Source organism: Myodes glareolus, chromosome 24 (assembly GCF_982192425.1).
Source record: "Myodes glareolus chromosome 24, mMyoGla1.1, whole genome shotgun sequence".
In the NCBI taxonomy this organism is placed as follows: domain Eukaryota; kingdom Metazoa; phylum Chordata; class Mammalia; order Rodentia; family Cricetidae; genus Myodes; species Myodes glareolus.
Window position 1 is genome coordinate 23,702,400 of NC_142049.1, and position 12,757 is coordinate 23,715,156.

At 42.6% G+C, this 12,757-nt stretch overlaps 1 long non-coding RNA gene across 1 annotated transcript; it reads right to left on the minus strand.

Moving 5' to 3' along the window:
• Window positions 1-607: 607 nt before the first annotated feature.
• On the minus strand, window positions 608-2,863 carry LOC148117980 (uncharacterized). Its single transcript, XR_015736365.1, has 2 exons — window positions 1,639-2,863; window positions 608-1,569 (listed from the first exon to the last, which is right to left on the minus strand). It is a non-coding gene; the product is annotated as an uncharacterized LOC148117980 (long non-coding RNA).
• Between the last annotated feature and the right edge of the window lie 9,894 nt (window positions 2,864-12,757).

Consider the following 12,757-nt stretch of genomic DNA (forward strand, 5'->3'; position numbering starts at 1 on the left):
CAATGATTGTGAAGGCTCTACTCGTAAGAGCCTCTTGGGCTTAAATGTTTTATAAACAAGCATGGTAATACGCATGCCTTAGAACAGATTTCCCACCTCGTGTGTTACCGTGTATAAGTGTCACAAATGTCATCTCTGCCGTTGTGCTTTACAGATGAAAGATGAGGCTTATAGAAACCTAGGGGCTGTCAAGATCACCCGTCTAGTAAATAACTGAGATATCAGAAGCCAGATAGAAATGCTAATGTTAAGCCTGGGCAGATACTTCCACGACCAAATTGCTTACTTTGCAAGCACGAGGACCCGAGTTTGATTTCCTGATTCTGTGTAATAGAATGCCAGTAGTGGTGGTTTTTGGAATCCTAGTTCTGAGCACGTGGACACAAATGGCTACCTAAAACATGCTGGCCAGCCAGCCTACTTGGAGCCTTCTGCTGAGTGAATGGCCTTGTAAGGAACAACTGAAGTTGACCGCTATGAGTCCATCATACTTCCCCTAGAAGCTCATATCCTGTAGCATGAGGGGCCGGCTTGTTGGGGTTTCCGTCCCGCCCGGTACCCCAACAGCCGGCAAATCCCAACGAGAAATTACACACAGGACTCCATAAGATTATAAACTGATTGGCTCATTAGGTCAGGCTTCTTGTTAACTCTTATAACTTATATTAACCCATTATTCTCATCTATGTTAGCCATAATGGCTCAGTACCTTTTCCAGCGGGGGCAGCTTACATGTTGCTTCTTCGGTGATCTGCGCAGGAGTGGCTAGGGAGGTTCTGCTTCCAGAATACTCCCAGTCTCTTTGCTCCACCCCTACTTCCTGTCTGGCTTTCCTGCCTATACTGTCTGCCTGGCCAATCAGCGTTTTATTAAAATATGATTGACAGAATACAGATAATTCTCCCACACCATTTCCCTCTTTTTTTTTTTTTTAAACAAAAGAAAATACCCATAGTCCATTTGTTGGGAATGTGGGCGTAGTATTTCAGGCTACTTCCTGCTGGTTGGGGGCGCTGATGATCTTATGGGGACCTAAAGAAAACTTAGAGTTATAATTCAAGTCCTGACTGGAGTATCCTGTGAGTCTCGATCATCTCAGGCGACAGTCTTGAATCTGTTTTGGATGTAGAATTTAGACATCTGGGCCATCTGTTCCTGTCAGAGATTTTTCAGGTGGCCTCCCTTGATCAAAACTGATTTTTCTTAATTCAGAATGAATCCATAGCCTCTCATTTTCTGTGGAAACAAAAGCAAAATCTCTTCTCCAAAGTAACATACCTTTTGACTTCAGTTTTGAAGCCAAGGTATTTTCAAAATGTCTATCTTGGATTAATTCTGCAGCATTTATAAACAAAAGTCTTTTAGCAGCTGTTTCTCCTTCCTCAGCATTCAAACAATTTAAAGAGAGCATAATAGCATACAGTATCAAGATTCTCTGTGTATTTTCCATCTTTATGTGGCTTTATTTCAACCTCTATTTCTTTTAATTTTACTTTTAACTTTTGGCTTTTTGAGACAGGTTCTCTGTATATATCTTTGTCCTGGAATAACTCTGTAGAGCAGGCCGTCCTTGAACTCACAGAGATCCGCCTGTCTCTGCCTCCCCAGTGCTGGGATTAAAGGTGTATGCTACCACACCTTGAACTCACAGAGATCTGTCTCTGCCTCCCAGGCATTGGGATTAAAGGCGTGTTCTACCACACCTTGAGGTCACAGAGGTCAATCTACCTCTGCCCCTTGAAGTCACAGAGGTCAATATGCCTCTGCCTCCCAGGCATTGGGATTAAAGGTGTGTACCATCACACCCAACTACTCTCTTTCTTTCCTTTTAACTTTAAGAACTTTAACTTTAAACCTGCATATATTTTTAACATACTGTAAACCATTTAGAGGTTTTCTTTCTCTTTGAATCTCTCTTTACTGTATATCTCTCTTTTTTGACCACATGAGCCTTTAATTTACAAAGCAATACGGAAAGCCGTGGCTTTGAAGGCTAGATCCTTAACTTTCCAGCCTCTACGGAGGTACTGGCTGTAGCCATTTTTGTTGCCACAACTCTATGGCGTTTCAAGGTCCTTGTTAGCAAGTAAGCTGGAGCATTCTGCTCACAGACCACACTTAGTAGGACTGCCTGTCTGAAAGAGTCAGAGTTTGCTCTGGCAGGACAGCCCAGAAAGCCGGCATTTTAAAACAGCACAGCTTTTTTCCTGCTACGACTGAAAACCGAAAAGCATGTGTTCAGTTTTTCACCAACAGCATTTAAGTGTTTCGTGGCAGGACCTCTTAATGAGCTGCAAGGTTTTGCAGCTAAGGCTGAGTCAGGAAGCCTCCCTTAGATGAGAGTGCTTGCTTGCTCTAGCAAACAGAGCAGACCCGAGAAATTGCTGCTACCAAGAAACCATGCAATGCTGTTATTTTGTTCTAGAATTACTCCCCAAGCTGTCTCAGGCTTTATGTGGATACAGTTGTCCACACGTTGGCGCCATTTGTAGCATGAGGGGCCGGCTTGTTGGGGTTTCCGTCCCGCCCGGTACCCCAACAGCCGGCAAATCCCAACGAGAAATTACACACAGGACTCCATAAGATTATAAACTGATTGGCTCATTAGGTCAGGCTTCTTGTTAACTCTTATAACTTATATTAACCCATTATTCTCATCTATGTTAGCCATAATGGCTCAGTACCTTTTCCAGCGGGGGCAGCTTACATGTTGCTTCTTCGGTGATCTGCGCAGGAGTGGCTAGGGAGGTTCTGCTTCCAGAATACTCCCAGTCTCTTTGCTCCACCCCTACTTCCTGTCTGGCTTTCCTGCCTATACTGTCTGCCTGGCCAATCAGCGTTTTATTAAAATATGATTGACAGAATACAGATAATTCTCCCACACCAATATCCCTAGGGTGGTGGTAATGGTCCATGACAATGCAGGCCTGGGAGTCAGGGTGAGGATTCAAGGGAGGACACCAGGCCAGTCATTAAGGACTGGTAAGCACAGACTCTGGGACATCAACGGAGCAGGTCAGAGGCTGCACAGTAATCAGATTATGCTCCAAAATGGAGCTTAACACATCACGAAAGGGCCCTGCAGCCAGCACTCTGTCCTGGGCTTGCTCTATTCCACCAGAACTCTCCCTGGAAATGATGCTACTAGAAGGTCAGCAGAGCCTTCACAAGCTGGGGCAGTAGAAACAATGGCTTGTGCTTTAAGGAATTGCTCTGGGTACGTTGCCAAAGCTGGAGATGGTCTCAGGCAATGTGGGGGGCTTCTTTGCTTGGGGCTCTGACTTCATTTTAGGGACAGGAACCCTGCTTTACTAATTTACAGATGTGAGTGGCGTGACAGAATTTTCTTCAAAGGGGAGAAAAGCTTGGGAATCTACAGAGAAGCCCACTCTGCAGCTCTCAGCAGATGTACTACACTTGCTAGAAGTACTCAGTTATTAATGCACATGGATGATGTATTTGCTCACTTATCAAGGTATATGCATTTCCTTGGCTCTCCCTGCCTTCTTCCCTTCATCCTTTCAGCTTAGGGAATTAGGGTAAGATTTATATCCCCTCTCAGTGTTCCTCACAAGCAAACCTCTGTGATTGGCAGCAGATGCCGCTCTGGAAACCTGGTAGAAATATGCGAAAGGCACCAGCGCCTGAATTCACTTAACGGCTTCACCCGTCTTGACAAAGCTGCCACTACATTGACAGGGAAATATGCTGGATGTGCCACTGCGAAGCTCCCAACAAATGAAAGTAAGATTTCCTCTGACTTGTCCCAGTTATCAATTTACCTGTCTGGTTGTCTCTTCCCTGTCACCTACAAAACCTCAGGAAATGGTGAAAGGGATTGGGCGAGCACAGCCAGCCCGGCCTGAGGAACTCCGATGGAAATCAAGACAGCTTGTCTGTGCACCATAGTCTCCACTTCCAGCCTGTGGAAGAGATTGGTGTGCACGTAATCGCTTTCTTGCCTCACTGGGGCCAAGGAGCCTGGTTCTTATTTTGAGAGACAAAGAAGTCACGTGCCTTTCCAGCAGGCATACAGGAGATGGGATAAAACTGGAGGCTCCCAGGAGGCCTGGGGGAAAGTTGATCTGAAAATTGTGACCAAATACTTTCCCCATCATGTTTAAATGGGTTAATAGGAAAGGCTCTGTGTGGAGTACGGGCGGCTTTTTTTCCAGTTGATGCTAAATGTTCATGGTTTAGGCCCATCTTAGTGGTCTACCACCTCTTATCAGAAAAGGATGATGGTTCTTTCACTGTTTTCCATGTTTGTAATAATATTTTTTTAAAGCTTCTCAGATGCAGATTTAGAACTTTAAGGTCTGGGAAGATAGCCCAGTCAGCATCAAGTGCTCGCCACTCATGAATGAGGATGGACTTCAGATTCCTGTTGTCCACTCAGAAAGCTTGGAAAGATACCTGGGGTTTACATCCAACCAGTGTAGCCCAATAGATACCTGGGGTTTGCAGCCAGCCAGCCTAGCCCAATAGATGAACTCAAGGTTCAGTGGAGATCCTGCTTCCACAAAACAAAGTGGGAATCTGTGGGACCAGGGGATAAAAGCTCTGGCTGGGCAAGCCTGAGGTAGAGCCCCCCCACCCATGCAGAAGGAGAGAACCAACTTCTGAAAGCTGCCCTTTGATCAAATGACCATCACAAAGTGCACGTGTGCATGCACATATACTCACACACATACATAGAAATAAATAAAACTTTAAAAATTATAAAAATAAGGTGGCGCGTGATTGAGGTTGAGAAAAAAAATCTGTAACATTAATCTCTGTCTTCCACATGCAGGGACACACACACAGACACACACACACACAAGAGAGGAGGAGGGAGATAATTTTGTTTTTGATTAGTTTCATGTTGTTGTGCTATGGCGGCTGACTTTTTTTTCAGTTCAGTAGAAAAGATTGGGTTTGTCTCTGGAATTCCAATCACCCAGTTTCCTCTCTTGGCCATTCCTCTAATCTCTCCCACCCCGTCCCTTTCAGAATGCTGTTTGCTGTTCCGAACAACCTTTCCCAACCTTAGTCAGGTCTGTTCCTTCAGTCCCCTTGGGGAGTGCCAGGCCGCGTGAGATGGGGCAACACTGGCAGGCGCTGTTCCTGCTGCTGGGAGCCTGCTGATTGTCCTGAGATGTTTGAAAAACCAGAGCTTACAAGTGAGAAACAAGGCAAAGCATATTTCATCACTTGGATTTTTTTGTACACTTGCAAAGGATAAACACTTAAAACAAATTCCACATCTACATGACTTCACATAAAACTTCAGGCATTACAAGAACCCCATGACATCTGTCTAGCCAGTGGCACCGGATTAGAAACGGTTGCCTTCAAAAGGAGAAGAAAACTCAGCCTGAGTGGGATTCGTGGCAGTCCCGTGGAAGATCACCTGTTAGTGTGCATTCTGGATGTCTTTACAAGTATGGTAAGGGTCACAGCCATTTTCCCTTGGCTCAGGTTGTGTTGACACTAGGCTGGTGATGTGCTTTGACCCAAAGTAAGACATGTCTTCTGTCCACTCAGAGAACCTGATCTCTTTTAGCACAAGAGTTACTGGGTAAAAGGCTCCCCAAGCATAAAGCAATTTTAGGTGTATGTGCCACACCTAAAAACCTAAAACACACATAAGCATACATGTACAAATGAACATACACACACACACACACACACACACACACACACACACAGAGTGGGGGGACACAGTGAGAGAAAACATGATACTTGTCTTTCTGAGACAGGTTTAATCTGCTTAATATGATTGTCTCCTGTATTACCAATTATTCTATAATCACAATTTTCTCTTCTTTATGGTTGAAAAAGCCCACTGCGTACATGTACCCCTCAGCTCTTCCTGTGTCATCGAATATCTATGTTGAGTCTGTCACTAAGCTATTGTGAACACTGCTACATTAAGCGTAATTGCAGAAGTATCTCCATGACATGCTGCCTTGGGTTCTGGAGGTAAACACCCAGGAGGGGTATTCTAAGGATGCAGAACATCTACTTTTCAGCTTTTCTAATGACTTACACAGAGTCTATATGCTATACTTCCAAGAGCAGTTATCAACCATTTCCTTTTGTGTCCTCATTCTTGCTGGCACTTGCTGCTATTTGTGTGTGTGTATACACACACTAGATTGAACCATATACTATCGAACAAAACAAACAAAATTCACCAGGCATAAGATGCCCTCTTTTGAGTTGTTGCTCAAGGTTGTTCAAGAGACTCCCAAACATTATAGGCAATTGCTATCACCTTTGGTTGTCTTATCCCAGAGGTTAAGTCTCAGTTGCTGAAGACACTATACACTTTGGACACAGGACCCAGAAGACCAGAGTTGAGTCTGACTTAAAAGCCTCATCCCTGGGGACTGTCTCTCATGGTTCCAGAAGGTGCCATGTAAGCTTCCAAAGAAGAGAAAGCAGTTGATTTTCCTACATACCTAGGGTGCTAAGGAATCATAACAATGACCAGCCTGGCATGTTAGTCCTAACAGTGCAATAGTGGCACACGTATCCTGGTGGTAACCAATAGCTCTCAAAATGTACCGAAGCCTGCTCCACGAGACAGAACTCAGGCCTGGTTCTGGAAAGTGATTTCTTTTCACAAGGGCTGTCATTCTCACTAAGGTAAAAATTGAATCTCAGTGTAGCACTGATTTTGATTTGCATTCCACTGATAACTACGGAGGCTGAACGTTTTTTAATGTTCATTGAATTTGTAGTTAATCTTTTCAAAACTGTCTATTTTATTAATCCATTTGTTAAACTGTTTGGGTTTTTTGTGGTTGTTACCAGATTTTTGCTTGTTTTAGTTTTTGTCAAATCTAGATACTAATCCTCTATCATATATGTAGCTAATAAATGTTTCTTTCCGTTCTGTGGGCTCACTCTTTAGTAGGTAAACTTTTTCTTTGGTTACACAGAAGTTTTAAAACTTCATACTGGTACAAAAACATATATATCAATGGGCTAGTTAGAAAACCCATAAACAAACCCACACAACTGTAGCTACCTAATTTTTGACAAAGATGCAAAAAATACACATTGAAGAAAATATTTGCCTCTTTAAGAAATGTTTCTTGGGAAACTGGATATCCATTGTGGTGGTTTGAATTGACCCATAGGTAGTGGCACTATTAGGAGGTATGGCCTCATTGGAGTAGGTGTGACCTTGTTAGAAGAAGTATATCTCAGTCTCTAGCTATTACCTGTGGACCAAGATGCTCAGCCACCTACCTCTCCAGCACCATGTGTGCCTGCATGTCACCATTTTTCTCACCATGACGGTAATTGACTAAACCTCTGAACTGTAAGCCAACTCCAGTTAAATGTTTTCCATTATAAGAGTTCCTGTGGTCACGGTGTCTCTTCACAGCAATAAAACCCCAAGACATCTACGGGAAGAGTAAAGCTAGATCTCTGTTGCTCACCCTGCATGCATGCACACACGCGCACGCGCGCGCACACACACACATATCACCTCATTGTGGATCAACAACCTTAACAGAAGACTGTTAACTCTAAATCTGTTAGATGAAAAAGGAAGGAGACCACTTCAAGGCACAGGTGAAAGTGAAAAGATTCTGCATAGGACTACTGTTTCTCCTGAAGAAAATCCAACAGTGGACAAATGGACTTTTAAAAAATCAAATTAGATACTTTTTTTTTTTTACATAACTCAAAACAATTATTGAAAACGTGGTTGAAGAAAACCAGTTTTACCTCTCCTAGCGGACATCATTTGTGACTAGCTTCTTGGCTTGTGCTCACTTCCCTACTCCATGCTTGGGTTTGTGTCTGACTTGAGCATGTGCGTGTCTGGTGCATGCCATCAACGTCTCTGTAAGTTATGCGTATATCAACTATGTTGTGTCTGGGAAATGTTATTGCCTTAAAATCGCCCAATACCTGCGCCTCTTACACTATTCCCACCTCTCTTCAGCAGAAATCCGAGCCTTGAGGTGAGAGATATGACAGATATACACAATTAAGGGTTGAGCACTCCATGGGCTTCCATTCTGTTTGCTGACCAGTTGTGAATTAGTATTTACATATGTAGCTTCTCTGCTGAGGGTGAAGGGACACTGAGTATGTCAACCACATTCCAGAGCAGACCCATACTCAGGAGGAGATGGCCAATATGAACCAGACTTCATGGTTTTTAATGGCATTTATCTTTTGTTATTGTTTTTGTTTTTAAGAGAGAAAAAACTATAAATTTGAGTAGGTTGGGGTTGTGGTGGGGGTAGATCTGGAAGAAGTTGGGAGATGTGAAATTATATGGCAAAAATACAGTGTATGAAATTCTTAAAGAATGCTCTTTTAAAACTGGGAGAAACTGGAAAAAATAAAGATTGAACATGAAAATTTATCTCATAAATAGTATGCAAAATAAAGGCATATGATGACACATCAGAATGTGTTGTAGGACTCCTCTTCCAAATATAGAGCCATCGGATTGTTTTGCACAATCTCTACCACTTATACCTCATTCAGGAAAATATCATTATGCCTGGATCATCAATAGGAGACTTTCAGTGACTCTTCTTGCTTCCATTCCTTGCACACTCCATCTTGGATTCATGATGCAGCTAGACTTATCCTTAAAACAGCTTAAGTCAGACCATGTTGTTCACAATTCACTGAGTAAAATTCACTGCATGTCCACATGACCCCACTTCCCATTCTACAATCACTCATACTGATCATCTCCCTCCCCCCCCCCCCCCCGCCGAGGAATTTGCTGCTGAAACAGTATGATCTTCAACCAAAACAGCAATTTTGTGTGGTCTGCCATAAAGTGGTTTTGGAATGCATAGGGTAAACTCAGCTCCTGTGATAGATAAGAGACCACAGTGAGTTATTTCACATTCTTCTAGAAAATGAGAAGGCAGGGAAAGAAATGTAAAATACTCAACACACCATAACTAATAAGTTTAATCTAAAAGATAGGACGATTCTATTAGAGCGAGAATGAAAAACTGTAAGGCAGGCAAGATGTAAATCTTGGCACCTGGGCCGAGCAAGGAGATGGAGAAGAGAGAGAAAGCCAGGGCTTTTGAGATAGATATAAAGGTGCACCAGGCAGCCATGTGTAGAAGGGAGGAAGGCTCTTTCCTAAGATTTCCTTTATTAGCTGGTGCTGTTGGTCTTGCTTGGGTAAAGTGGGAGAATGCCAAAGCATAAAGGAGGTGACAGGTTGACTGGAGTGGAAGGTTTGTTAGAGGTCCAGCTTGAAGGATAAATGGACCCTGTGAGGGGAGGGCATGAAACACGCGAGTGATGCTGCCACCAAGAATCAGGCAGGCGCTGCAAGTCGCTGCTCAAACTCGCAGGTATAACAGCTGTGACGCCGCTGAGCTTGTCTCTTCAGCAAGCCAGATTTGGATGGTATGAAAGTTAACAGTGATTGTCCACTTGACAGGATCCAAAATCATCTAGGGGACAATGGGAAGACCTATTGTGAATGTGAGCGGCATCTTTCCTTGGGTTAGGAACAGGGCAGCATATAAGGAAGAAATATAGTTAAACAGGAACACGCATGGCTCTCTTCTTGACTGTAGATACAGTGTGATCAGCTAATTCAGCTTCCTGTCCCCATGACTTCCTCACCACTATGGACTAAATTGTGAACTAAAGAAACTCTTCCATCTGTAAACTTATTTTGTCAGGTATGTTGTCATAGTAACAGCATAGTAACTGATTATAATGGCACCTTGTCTATTCGGTCTATTGGCTCCATCTCTTGATGAATTGATATTTATTTACTTGTCCCTAGGAAAAGTAACATATGAGATTAGTTTAAAAATAGTGTGTATGAAGAATAAGATTCGTGTGTGTGTGTGTATGTGTATGTGTGTGTGTGTGTGTGTGTGTGTGTGTGTGTGTGTGTGTATGGGATGGTGAAACCAGATTGCTCATAGATAGGTAACTGTGGGAGCTAGTGATGTGTATATATAAATTTTACTTTGTTTTCAAAGTTTCATCATAAAATGTTTCATCATAAAATGTTGAAAATAAATTCTTGACAAGTAACCATTTCTTTCAAAAGACAAAAAAACACATGTTGCACAAACTGAGAAGCCACATATTTTTATGACTGACTTATCTAATTCATACATTCATGAAGAGGACCAGATTTTTCCTACACAATAATTTGAACCATGCAAGGAGCATTGATCTGTCCCCCATCTTCAAAGACCACATGATATAAACAACCTTCTTGATAACTTGAGCAAAATTGCATCACTTGTTACTTGAGCACCCTGAACCAAGGACTCTAAATGATAGCGCTTGAAGACTGGGATGGAATAAAAAGGAATATGTGAAAACGTCTCTGTTTTGGGTTTGGGCGCCAATATATTATAGACATCCCATTTTAGAATTTGTCTTGCCACATTAACCAAACTAAAAATTATGCCATCTTTTAGGTTGTCTTAAAGAAATGAGTTCCCCAGGATCTCTGCTTACCACCATTGGGAGAGAAGGTTCTCAAGAGTTATTCCAGTTTATTGAAGCCAGCTCTCACTGTCTGTGGACCAGAGGATCCCCCACAAGCAGGAAGGTCTGACTGTACGGGGCACATGCATCCAGTAAGTTGAGTATCTTCTAGGGTCTGCTATACACACTACAGAGGAGCCTCAGTTCCTACAAAGATGCTGTACTAGCTTGCTTATTGTTTTTCTTTGTTGTTGTTATTTTGTTTTGAAATTTCATTTTTGTGGTTTATTTGATTTCCTCCCCATTTGTGATCATTCCTCCAAGAGGTCACACTAGATTTTCTTATGATTTTTTCAGCATACCATGTCTACTTCACATCTGAGTGTATTTATGCACCGTTGCTAAGAAGGATTTTCAGTCTTCAAAGAGTGTCTAAAAAGCTCACAATCCAAAAATGTAGATAGTGATGTTCATGTCTGTCCTTCATTTCCTCTCCATTCTTAGGATTTGAAGAAAACACTGGATTATGGAGTTGGCATGTGAAAGGGTTGCAATCAGCAGTCAAATGCACACTCCACACTCATGTCCACTTACCCAGCTCCCAGAGATGAGAGAGGACAGTCTCTTCTATTATCTTCCATAGCAACCCTGGGTGATGCTCACCATGGTTTTTTTTTTTTAATGTAAACTTGGGCATCTGCCATGAATTCCACTCAGTAATTGTGAGCATCCCCTTATACCAAATCCTAGGCCGGAAATAGAAAACAAACAGTAAGACTTTTATTGGTCCGGAACAGCTCAGAATTTAGAGGATATAGAGACCTCTATTTTTATATGCAATTATAACACTGGGTTTTAATTGGCTCAGTGGTACTTAAAGGTAGGCACAGGGCACCATGGAACCTGCAATGAAACAGTCTCTAGAGGAGCAGGCATGAGGTAACAAGAAGCATTTCGAGAGACTTCTGAAAGAGAAGTCAGAGATTATTGGATAGAGATGATCCAAAACCTGGTGGCCGTCTGAGGTATTGAGATAAGTTGGTACATAGCCTAGTCAGGCAACTCCATAGCTCACGTAAGTTAGAGGGAAGGTGGGGTTAAGGTGACCAAACACAGAAGAATGAGGTCCAGTGGGAGCCGGTGGCGACATAGAAGGGGGTATTAGAAAGAACCTTGACACACAGGGCTCTAAGTAGACCTCAAACAAAGTATACATGGCTCAAATCTTTAAGTATGAGCAAACCTAGATGTGCTTAGTCAATATATACATGTTTAAGTACATCAAATAATGTGGTTTATTAATCTTCCGGGAGCACATCCATGCCAGGACAGGGTCAGAAAACACAAGGAACAACACTGAGGCCAGGCTACTGAAGGAATTAGCACCTTGGTGACTCTGAACACATGCCAGTATCTGACAGTGATACTTTTCCTGACCTTGAGAACCTGTTTCAAGTCCTGGGATGAGAAAAGAAGGGGGGAAATAGAGCAGTGCAAAATTTAAAAACATGAAAATCATGATTGTTTTTCAATCCCTTTAAAATGTTGAGACATTGGCAATCATAGTGACACATAGTTAGTACCAGCACCTAGGAAGCAGAGGCAGACAGATATCTATGAGTTTGAGGCCAGGCTTGTCGATACAGTGAGCTCCAGGCCAGCCAGGGCTACCTAGTAAGACTTTGTCTCAACAACAGTAAAAACAACAACAAAACCAACATAAATTCTCCTGCTTTGAGTCCCCATCTGAATGGATGTAGACAGTCACTCTCCCACCGTCCTTCCGCATGACCCAGGACGCAATGAAATCTTGAACTGCAAGGAACTGATGGCATTGCCCATGTGCACTGCAACATCCGCATCAGGAAGGGTACCAGTTCCAGTTAGAACAGGAGCGGTAGTGAGCAGCAGGATGCAGTGTAGTGCAGAGGACTTTTCCTTCTTGGAGGCACTCTTGCTTCCTATGGTGTTGCTAAGGAATGAGGGATTTTCTTTCCAGCTGATCTTAAAAGAGATATCTAAGATCTATATCGCCTGTTTATGGATATATGTTTATGGATATATGTTCATATCCTGTTTATGGATATGAAACAGGAGTGTCCATGTTTTCCCTCTGTGCCTCTCACATCAATGAACCTGATGAGACAGTACAGCCTTTTAAATTAGGTAACTTATTTATTTTAAAAAAATGGAACAAAATATATGAAAATATCGGAGAAAAATTTAGGGGCGCAGTTTATGTGCCTCGAAAGCCCAGGAACTGGCTGTTTATAAACCCTTCTGGGCTTCCCAGCAACAAAGGACTGAA